Source organism: Lampetra fluviatilis, unplaced genomic scaffold (genome assembly GCF_964198595.1).
Source record: "Lampetra fluviatilis unplaced genomic scaffold, kcLamFluv1.1 SCAFFOLD_510, whole genome shotgun sequence".
NCBI lineage: Eukaryota > Metazoa > Chordata > Hyperoartia > Petromyzontiformes > Petromyzontidae > Lampetra > Lampetra fluviatilis.
Window position 1 is genome coordinate 42,501 of NW_027621826.1, and position 10,000 is coordinate 52,500.

A 10,000-nucleotide genomic window follows, 5' to 3' on the forward strand; every position below is an offset into this window, starting at 1 on the left:
TGCTGAAAAAGCCTGTGGAAGTTTCACGGCGTTCGTACGATATTTGGCGACGCAAAAATGAGCGATTTCCCAGCTCGATGGAATTCGGAGCGAGAGAAACGATGCCCCGTAACGCACATGAGAGCAATCCCGGCCAATTTCTCCCGTTTGATGGGGTCTATGTGTACAAATTTTGACTTTTTTGAGTGCAGGTGCAAATCTGCTGAAAAAGCCTGTGGAAGTTTCACGGCGTTCGTACGATATTTGGCGACGCAAAAATGAGCGATTTCCCAGCTCGAGAGAATTCGGCGCGAGAGAAACGATGCCCCGTAACGCACATGAGAGCAATCCGGGCCAATTTCTCCCGTTTGATGGGGTCTATGTGTAAAAATTTTGACTTTTTTGAGTGCAGGTGCAAATCTGCTGGAAAAGCCTGTGGAAGTTTCACGGCGTTCGTACGATATTTGGCGACGCAAAAATGAGCGATTTCCAAGCTCGATGGAATTCGGAGCGAGAGAAACGATGCCCCGTAACGCACATGAGAGCAATCCGGGCCAATTTCTCCCGTTTGATGGGGTCTATGTGTAAAAATTTTGACTTTTTTGAGTGCACGTGCAAATCTGCTGAAAAAGCCTGTGGAAGTTTCACGGCGTTCGTACGATATTTGGCGACGCAAAAATGAGCGATTTCCCAGCTCGATGGAATTCGGCGCGAGAGAAACGATGCCCCGTAACGCACATGAGAGCAATCCCGGCCAATTTCTCCCGTTTGATGGGGTCTATGTGTACAAATTTTGACTTTTTTGAGTGCACGTGCAAATCTGCTGAAAAAGCCTGTGGAAGTTTCACGGCGTTCGTACGATATTTGGCGACGCAAAAATGAGCGATTTCCCAGCTCGATGGAATTCGGAGCGAGAGAAACGATGCCCCGTAACGCACATGAGAGCAATCCCGGCCAATTTCTCCCGTTTGATGGGGTCTATGTGTACAAATTTTGACTTTTTTGAGTGCACGTGCCAATCTGCTGGAAAAGCCTGTGGAAGTTTCACGGCGTTCGTACGATATTTGGCGACGCAAAAATGAGCGATTTCCCAGCTCGATGGAATTCGGCGCGACAGAAACGATGCCCCGTAACGCACATGAGAGCAATCCGGGCCAATTTCTCCCGTTTGATGGGGTCTATGTGTAAAAATTTTGACTTTTTTGAGTGCAGGTGCAAATCTGCTGGAAAAGCCTGTGGAAGTTTCACGGCGTTCGTACGATATTTGGCGACGCAAAAATGAGCGATTTCCAAGCTCGATGGAATTCGGAGCGAGAGAAACGATGCCCCGTAACGCACATGAGAGCAATCCGGGCCAATTTCTCCCGTTTGATGGGGTCTATGTGTAAAAATTTTGACTTTTTTGAGTGCAGGTGCAAATCTGCTGAAAAAGCCTGTGGAAGTTTCACGGCGTTCGTACGATATTTGGCGACGCAAAAATGAGCGATTTCCCAGCTCGAGAGAATTCGGCGCGAGAGAAACGATGCCCCGTAACGCACATGAGAGCAATCCGGGCCAATTTCTCCCGTTTGATGGGGTCTATGTGTAAAAATTTTGACTTTTTTGAGTGCACGTGCAAATCTGCTGGAAAAGCCTGTGGAAGTTTCACGGCGTTCGTACGATATTTGGCGACGCAAAAATGAGCGATTTCCCAGCTCGATGGAATTCGGCGCGAGAGAAACGATGCCCCGTAACGCACATGAGAGCAATCCCGGCCAATTTCTCCCGTTTGATGGGGTCTATGTGTACAAATTTTGACTTTTTTGAGTGCACGTGCAAATCTGCTGAAAAAGCCTGTGGAAGTTTCACGGCGTTCGTACGATATTTGGCGACGCAAAAATGAGCGATTTCCCAGCTCGATGGAATTCGGAGCGAGAGAAACGATGCCCCGTAACGCACATGAGAGCAATCCCGGCCAATTTCTCCCGTTTGATGGGGTCTATGTGTACAAATTTTGACTTTTTTGAGTGCAGGTGCAAATCTGCTGAAAAAGCCTGTGGAAGTTTCACGGCGTTCGTACGATATTTGGCGACGCAAAAATGAGCGATTTCCCAGCTCGAGAGAATTCGGCGCGAGAGAAACGATGCCCCGTAACGCACATGAGAGCAATCCGGGCCAATTTCTCCCGTTTGATGGGGTCTATGTGTAAAAATTTTGACTTTTTTGAGTGCAGGTGCAAATCTGCTGGAAAAGCCTGTGGAAGTTTCACGGCGTTCGTACGATATTTGGCGACGCAAAAATGAGCGATTTCCAAGCTCGATGGAATTCGGAGCGAGAGAAACGATGCCCCGTAACGCACATGAGAGCAATCCGGGCCAATTTCTCCCGTTTGATGGGGTCTATGTGTAAAAATTTTGACTTTTTTGAGTGCAGGTGCAAATCTGCTGGAAAAGCCTGTGGAAGTTTCACGGCGTTCGTACGATATTTGGCGACGCAAAAATGAGCGATTTCCCAGCTCGATGGAATTCGGCGCGAGAGAAACGATGCCCCGTAACGCACATGAGAGCAATCCCGGCCAATTTCTCCCGTTTGATGGGGTCTATGTGTAAAAATTTTGACTTTTTTGAGTGCACGTGCAAATCTGCTGAAAAAGCCTGTGGAAGTTTCACGGCGTTCGTACGATATTTGGCGACGCAAAAATGAGCGATTTCCCAGCTCGATGGAATTCGGAGCGAGAGAAACGATGCCCCGTAACGCACATGAGAGCAATCCCGGCCAATTTCTCCCGTTTGATGGGGTCTATGTGTACAAATTTTGACTTTTTTGAGTGCACGTGCAAATCTGCTGAAAAAGCCTGTGGAAGTTTCACGGCGTTCGTACGATATTTGGCGACGCAAAAATGAGCGATTTCCCAGCTCGAGAGAATTCGGCGCGAGAGAAACGATGCCCCGTAACGCACATGAGAGCAATCCGGGCCAATTTCTCCCGTTTGATGGGGTCTATGTGTAAAAATTTTGACTTTTTTGAGTGCACGTGCAAATCTGCTGAAAAAGCCTGTGGAAGTTTCACGGCGTTCGTACGATATTTGGCGACGCAAAAATGAGCGATTTCCCAGCTCGATGGAATTCGGCGCGAGAGAAACGATGCCCCGTAACGCACATGAGAGCAATCCGGGCCAATTTCTCCCGTTTGATGGGGTCTATGTGTAAAAATTTTGACTTTTTTGAGTGCAGGTGCAAATCTGCTGAAAAAGCCTGTGGAAGTTTCACGGCGTTCGTACGATATTTGGCGACGCAAAAATGAGCGATTTCCCAGCTCGAGAGAATTCGGCGCGAGAGAAACGATGCCCCGTAACGCACATGAGAGCAATCCGGGCCAATTTCTCCCGTTTGATGGGGTCTATGTGTAAAAATTTTGACTTTTTTGAGTGCAGGTGCAAATCTGCTGGAAAAGCCTGTGGAAGTTTCACGGCGTTCGTACGATATTTGGCGACGCAAAAATGAGCGATTTCCCAGCTCGATGGAATTCGGCGCGAGAGAAACGATGCCCCGTAACGCACATGAGAGCAATCCGGGCCAATTTCTCCCGTTTGATGGGGTCTATGTGTACAAATTTTGACTTTTTTGAGTGCACGTGCAAATCTGCTGAAAAAGCCTGTGGAAGTTTCACGGCGTTCGTACGATATTTGGCGACGCAAAAATGAGCGATTTCCCAGCTCGATGGAATTCGGAGCGAGAGAAACGATGCCCCGTAACGCACATGAGAGCAATCCCGGCCAATTTCTCCCGTTTGATGGGGTCTATGTGTACAAATTTTGACTTTTTTGAGTGCACGTGCCAATCTGCTGGAAAAGCCTGTGGAAGTTTCACGGCGTTCGTACGATATTTGGCGACGCAAAAATGAGCGATTTCCCAGCTCGATGGAATTCGGCGCGACAGAAACGATGCCCCGTAACGCACATGAGAGCAATCCGGGCCAATTTCTCCCGTTTGATGGGGTCTATGTGTAAAAATTTTGACTTTTTTGAGTGCAGGTGCAAATCTGCTGGAAAAGCCTGTGGAAGTTTCACGGCGTTCGTACGATATTTGGCGACGCAAAAATGAGCGATTTCCAAGCTCGATGGAATTCGGAGCGAGAGAAACGATGCCCCGTAACGCACATGAGAGCAATCCGGGCCAATTTCTCCCGTTTGATGGGGTCTATGTGTAAAAATTTTGACTTTTTGGAGTGCAGGTGCAAATCTGCTGAAAAAGCCTGTGGAAGTTTCACGGCGTTCGTACGATATTTGGCGACGCAAAAATGAGCGATTTCCCAGCTCGAGAGAATTCGGCGCGAGAGAAACGATGCCCCGTAACGCACATGAGAGCAATCCGGGCCAATTTCTCCCGTTTGATGGGGTCTATGTGTAAAAATTTTGACTTTTTTGAGTGCACGTGCAAATCTGCTGGAAAAGCCTGTGGAAGTTTCACGGCGTTCGTACGATATTTGGCGACGCAAAAATGAGCGATTTCCCAGCTCGATGGAATTCGGCGCGAGAGAAACGATGCCCCGTAACGCACATGAGAGCAATCCCGGCCAATTTCTCCCGTTTGATGGGGTCTATGTGTAAAAATTTTGACTTTTTTGAGTGCACGTGCAAATCTGCTGAAAAAGCCTGTGGAAGTTTCACGGCGTTCGTACGATATTTGGCGACGCAAAAATGAGCGATTTCCCAGCTCGATGGAATTCGGAGCGAGAGAAACGATGCCCCGTAACGCACATGAGAGCAATCCCGGCCAATTTCTCCCGTTTGATGGGGTCTATGTGTACAAATTTTGACTTTTTTGAGTGCACGTGCAAATCTGCTGAAAAAGCCTGTGGAAGTTTCACGGCGTTCGTACGATATTTGGCGACGCAAAAATGAGCGATTTCCCAGCTCGAGAGAATTCGGCGCGAGAGAAACGATGCCCCGTAACGCACATGAGAGCAATCCGGGCCAATTTCTCCCGTTTGATGGGGTCTATGTGTAAAAATTTTGACTTTTTTGAGTGCACGTGCAAATCTGCTGAAAAAGCCTGTGGAAGTTTCACGGCGTTCGTACGATATTTGGCGACGCAAAAATGAGCGATTTCCCAGCTCGATGGAATTCGGCGCGAGAGAAACGATGCCCCGTAACGCACATGAGAGCAATCCGGGCCAATTTCTCCCGTTTGATGGGGTCTATGTGTAAAAATTTTGACTTTTTTGAGTGCAGGTGCAAATCTGCTGAAAAAGCCTGTGGAAGTTTCACGGCGTTCGTACGATATTTGGCGACGCAAAAATGAGCGATTTCCCAGCTCGAGAGAATTCGGCGCGAGAGAAACGATGCCCCGTAACGCACATGAGAGCAATCCGGGCCAATTTCTCCCGTTTGATGGGGTCTATGTGTAAAAATTTTGACTTTTTTGAGTGCAGGTGCAAATCTGCTGGAAAAGCCTGTGGAAGTTTCACGGCGTTCGTACGATATTTGGCGACGCAAAAATGAGCGATTTCCCAGCTCGATGGAATTCGGAGCGAGAGAAACGATGCCCCGTAACGCACATGAGAGCAATCCGGGCCAATTTCTCCCGTTTGATGGGGTCTATGTGTAAAAATTTTGACTTTTTGGAGTGCAGGTGCAAATCTGCTGAAAAAGCCTGTGGAAGTTTCACGGCGTTCGTACGATATTTGGCGACGCAAAAATGAGCGATTTCCCAGCTCGAGAGAATTCGGCGCGAGAGAAACGATGCCCCGTAACGCACATGAGAGCAATCCGGGCAAATTTCTCCCGTTTGATGGGGTCTATGTGTAAAAATTTTGACTTTTTTGAGTGCACGTGCAAATCTGCTGGAAAAGCCTGTGGAAGTTTCACGGCGTTCGTACGATATTTGGCGACGCAAAAATGAGCGATTTCCCAGCTCGATGGAATTCGGCGCGAGAGAAACGATGCCCCGTAACGCACATGAGAGCAATCCCGGCCAATTTCTCCCGTTTGATGGGGTCTATGTGTAAAAATTTTGACTTTTTTGAGTGCACGTGCAAATCTGCTGAAAAAGCCTGTGGAAGTTTCACGGCGTTCGTACGATATTTGGCGACGCAAAAATGAGCGATTTCCCAGCTCGATGGAATTCGGAGCGAGAGAAACGATGCCCCGTAACGCACATGAGAGCAATCCCGGCCAATTTCTCCCGTTTGATGGGGTCTATGTGTACAAATTTTGACTTTTTTGAGTGCACGTGCAAATCTGCTGAAAAAGCCTGTGGAAGTTTCACGGCGTTCGTACGATATTTGGCGACGCAAAAATGAGCGATTTCCCAGCTCGAGAGAATTCGGCGCGAGAGAAACGATGCCCCGTAACGCACATGAGAGCAATCCGGGCCAATTTCTCCCGTTTGATGGGGTCTATGTGTAAAAATTTTGACTTTTTTGAGTGCACGTGCAAATCTGCTGAAAAAGCCTGTGGAAGTTTCACGGCGTTCGTACGATATTTGGCGACGCAAAAATGAGCGATTTCCCAGCTCGATGGAATTCGGCGCGAGAGAAACGATGCCCCGTAACGCACATGAGAGCAATCCGGGCCAATTTCTCCCGTTTGATGGGGTCTATGTGTAAAAATTTTGACTTTTTTGAGTGCAGGTGCAAATCTGCTGAAAAAGCCTGTGGAAGTTTCACGGCGTTCGTACGATATTTGGCGACGCAAAAATGAGCGATTTCCCAGCTCGAGAGAATTCGGCGCGAGAGAAACGATGCCCCGTAACGCACATGAGAGCAATCCGGGCCAATTTCTCCCGTTTGATGGGGTCTATGTGTAAAAATTTTGACTTTTTTGAGTGCAGGTGCAAATCTGCTGGAAAAGCCTGTGGAAGTTTCACGGCGTTCGTACGATATTTGGCGACGCAAAAATGAGCGATTTCCCAGCTCGATGGAATTCGGAGCGAGAGAAACGATGCCCCGTAACGCACATGAGAGCAATCCCGGCCAATTTCTCCCGTTTGATGGGGTCTATGTGTACAAATTTTGACTTTTTTGAGTGCACGTGCCAATCTGCTGGAAAAGCCTGTGGAAGTTTCACGGCGTTCGTACGATATTTGGCGACGCAAAAATGAGCGATTTCCCAGCTCGATGGAATTCGGCGCGAGAGAAACGATGCCCCGTAACGCACATGAGAGCAATCCCGGCCAATTTCTCCCGTTTGATGGGGTCTATGTGTAAAAATTTTGACTTTTTTGAGTGCACGTGCAAATCTGCTGAAAAAGCCTGTGGAAGTTTCACGGCGTTCGTACGATATTTGGCGACGCAAAAATGAGCGATTTCCCAGCTCGATGGAATTCGGAGCGAGAGAAACGATGCCCCGTAACGCACATGAGAGCAATCCCGGCCAATTTCTCCCGTTTGATGGGGTCTATGTGTAAAAATTTTGACTTTTTTGAGTGCACGTGCAAATCTGCTGGAAAAGCCTGTGGAAGTTTCACGGCGTTCGTACGATATTTGGCGACGCAAAAATGAGCGATTTCCCAGCTCGATGGAATTCGGCGCGACAGAAACGATGCCCCGTAACGCACATGAGAGCAATCCGGGCCAATTTCTCCCGTTTGATGGGGTCTATGTGTAAAAATTTTGACTTTTTTGAGTGCACGTGCAAATCTGCTGAAAAAGCCTGTGGAAGTTTCACGGCGTTCGTACGATATTTGGCGACGCAAAAATGAGCGATTTCCCAGCTCGAGAGAATTCGGCGCGAGAGAAACGATGCCCCGTAACGCACATGAGAGCAATCCGGGCCAATTTCTCCCGTTTGATGGGGTCTATGTGTACAAATTTTGACTTTTTTGAGTGCACGTGCAAATCTGCTGAAAAAGCCTGTGGAAGTTTCACGGCGTTCGTACGATATTTGGCGACGCAAAAATGAGCGATTTCCCAGCTCGATGGAATTCGGCGCGAGAGAAACGATGCCCCGTAACGCACATGAGAGCAATCCCGGCCAATTTCTCCCGTTTGATGGGGTCTATGTGTAAAAATTTTGACTTTTTTGAGTGCACGTGCAAATCTGCTGGAAAAGCCTGTGGAAGTTTCACGGCGTTCGTACGATATTTGGCGACGCAAAAATGAGCGATTTCCCAGCTCGATGGAATTCGGCGCGACAGAAACGATGCCCCGTAACGCACATGAGAGCAATCCGGGCCAATTTCTCCCGTTTGATGGGGTCTATGTGTAAAAATTTTGACTTTTTTGAGTGCACGTGCAAATCTGCTGAAAAAGCCTGTGGAAGTTTCACGGCGTTCGTACGATATTTGGCGACGCAAAAATGAGCGATTTCCCAGCTCGAGAGAATTCGGCGCGAGAGAAACGATGCCCCGTAACGCACATGAGAGCAATCCGGGCCAATTTCTCCCGTTTGATGGGGTCTATGTGTACAAATTTTGACTTTTTTGAGTGCACGTGCAAATCTGCTGAAAAAGCCTGTGGAAGTTTCACGGCGTTCGTACGATATTTGGCGACGCAAAAATGAGCGATTTCCCAGCTCGATGGAATTCGGCGCGACAGAAACGATGCCCCGTAACGCACATGAGAGCAATCCGGGCCAATTTCTCCCGTTTGATGGGGTCTATGTGTAAAAATTTTGACTTTTTTGAGTGCACGTGCAAATCTGCTGAAAAAGCCTGTGGAAGTTTCACGGCGTTCGTACGATATTTGGCGACGCAAAAATGAGCGATTTCCCAGCTCGAGAGAATTCGGCGCGAGAGAAACGATGCCCCGTAACGCACATGAGAGCAATCCGGGCCAATTTCTCCCGTTTGATGGGGTCTATGTGTAAAAATTTTGACTTTTTTGAGTGCAGGTGCAAATCTGCTGAAAAAGCCTGTGGAAGTTTCACGGCGTTCGTACGATATTTGGCGACGCAAAAATGAGCGATTTCCCAGCTCGATGGAATTCGGCGCGAGAGAAACGATGCCCCGTAACGCACATGAGAGCAATCCGGGCCAATTTCTCCCGTTTGATGGGGTCTATGTGTAAAAATTTTGACTTTTTTGAGTGCACGTGCAAATCTGCTGAAAAAGCCTGTGGAAGTTTCACGGCGTTCGTACGATATTTGGCGACGCAAAAATGAGCGATTTCCCAGCTCGAGAGAATTCGGCGCGAGAGAAACGATGCCCCGTAACGCACATGAGAGCAATCCGGGCCAATTTCTCCCGTTTGATGGGGTCTATGTGTAAAAATTTTGACTTTTTTGAGTGCAGGTGCAAATCTGCTGGAAAAGCCTGTGGAAGTTTCATCCGACGAAAAAAGCACGTTCTCGAGAAAGCAGGAGAGCTAAGTCATTCACAAATTAGCTGGATTTGGCTTGTGGTTCGTTTCCCAAGTAACAGAGCGGCATCAACCTTTAAGTGCACGCCAGTACATCCCCGTGGGATACAGGGGGTCTCGGCGGACTTTGCTCGGGGGAAAAACGTCGAGGTGAGCCGCCTGGCCATGCTGTTCATGGGTCTCTCCTTTTTAAGTTTCGCCTGCCAATTTATTTTCTCTAGCGGTTTTATACACTAGCACTCGATGTTTTGGGAAAGGAATACAATTGTTCAAAAAACGTCTTCGCAATTCATGTCGTTAGATTGCTAATGAAAATTCGTAAAAAAACGTACACGCCATACATGTTCTTTGCTTCCCTCTCGATACAAGTGAAGGGGAAAAACAGCCTTAACGGTTGCTAAAAAAATCGCCCTTTACATATACATGGGTCGTCTTCCCCTCTCGACAACGGAGACAAGTAACCCACGCCAGGCACTGTCAGTAACTGCCATAGATCTGCTTTAAAATGCCCATTCGTCTTGCGTCGCTCACGTTCCCGGAGCTTTGGGTAATGTCTGAGGCCTATCCCCGCTAATTTCTACCGTTTGTCGGTAGCTGTCTGTAAAAATATAGCATACACCAAAACGAGAAAATATTTCCATCGCACCTGCACAAGTGTATGGACAATGGCAATCTTCATGCGATGCATAAGTGGTGTGTGTCAGCAGGTTTTGTTTCCCAAGTTTTCCGTGAATGAGCGAGT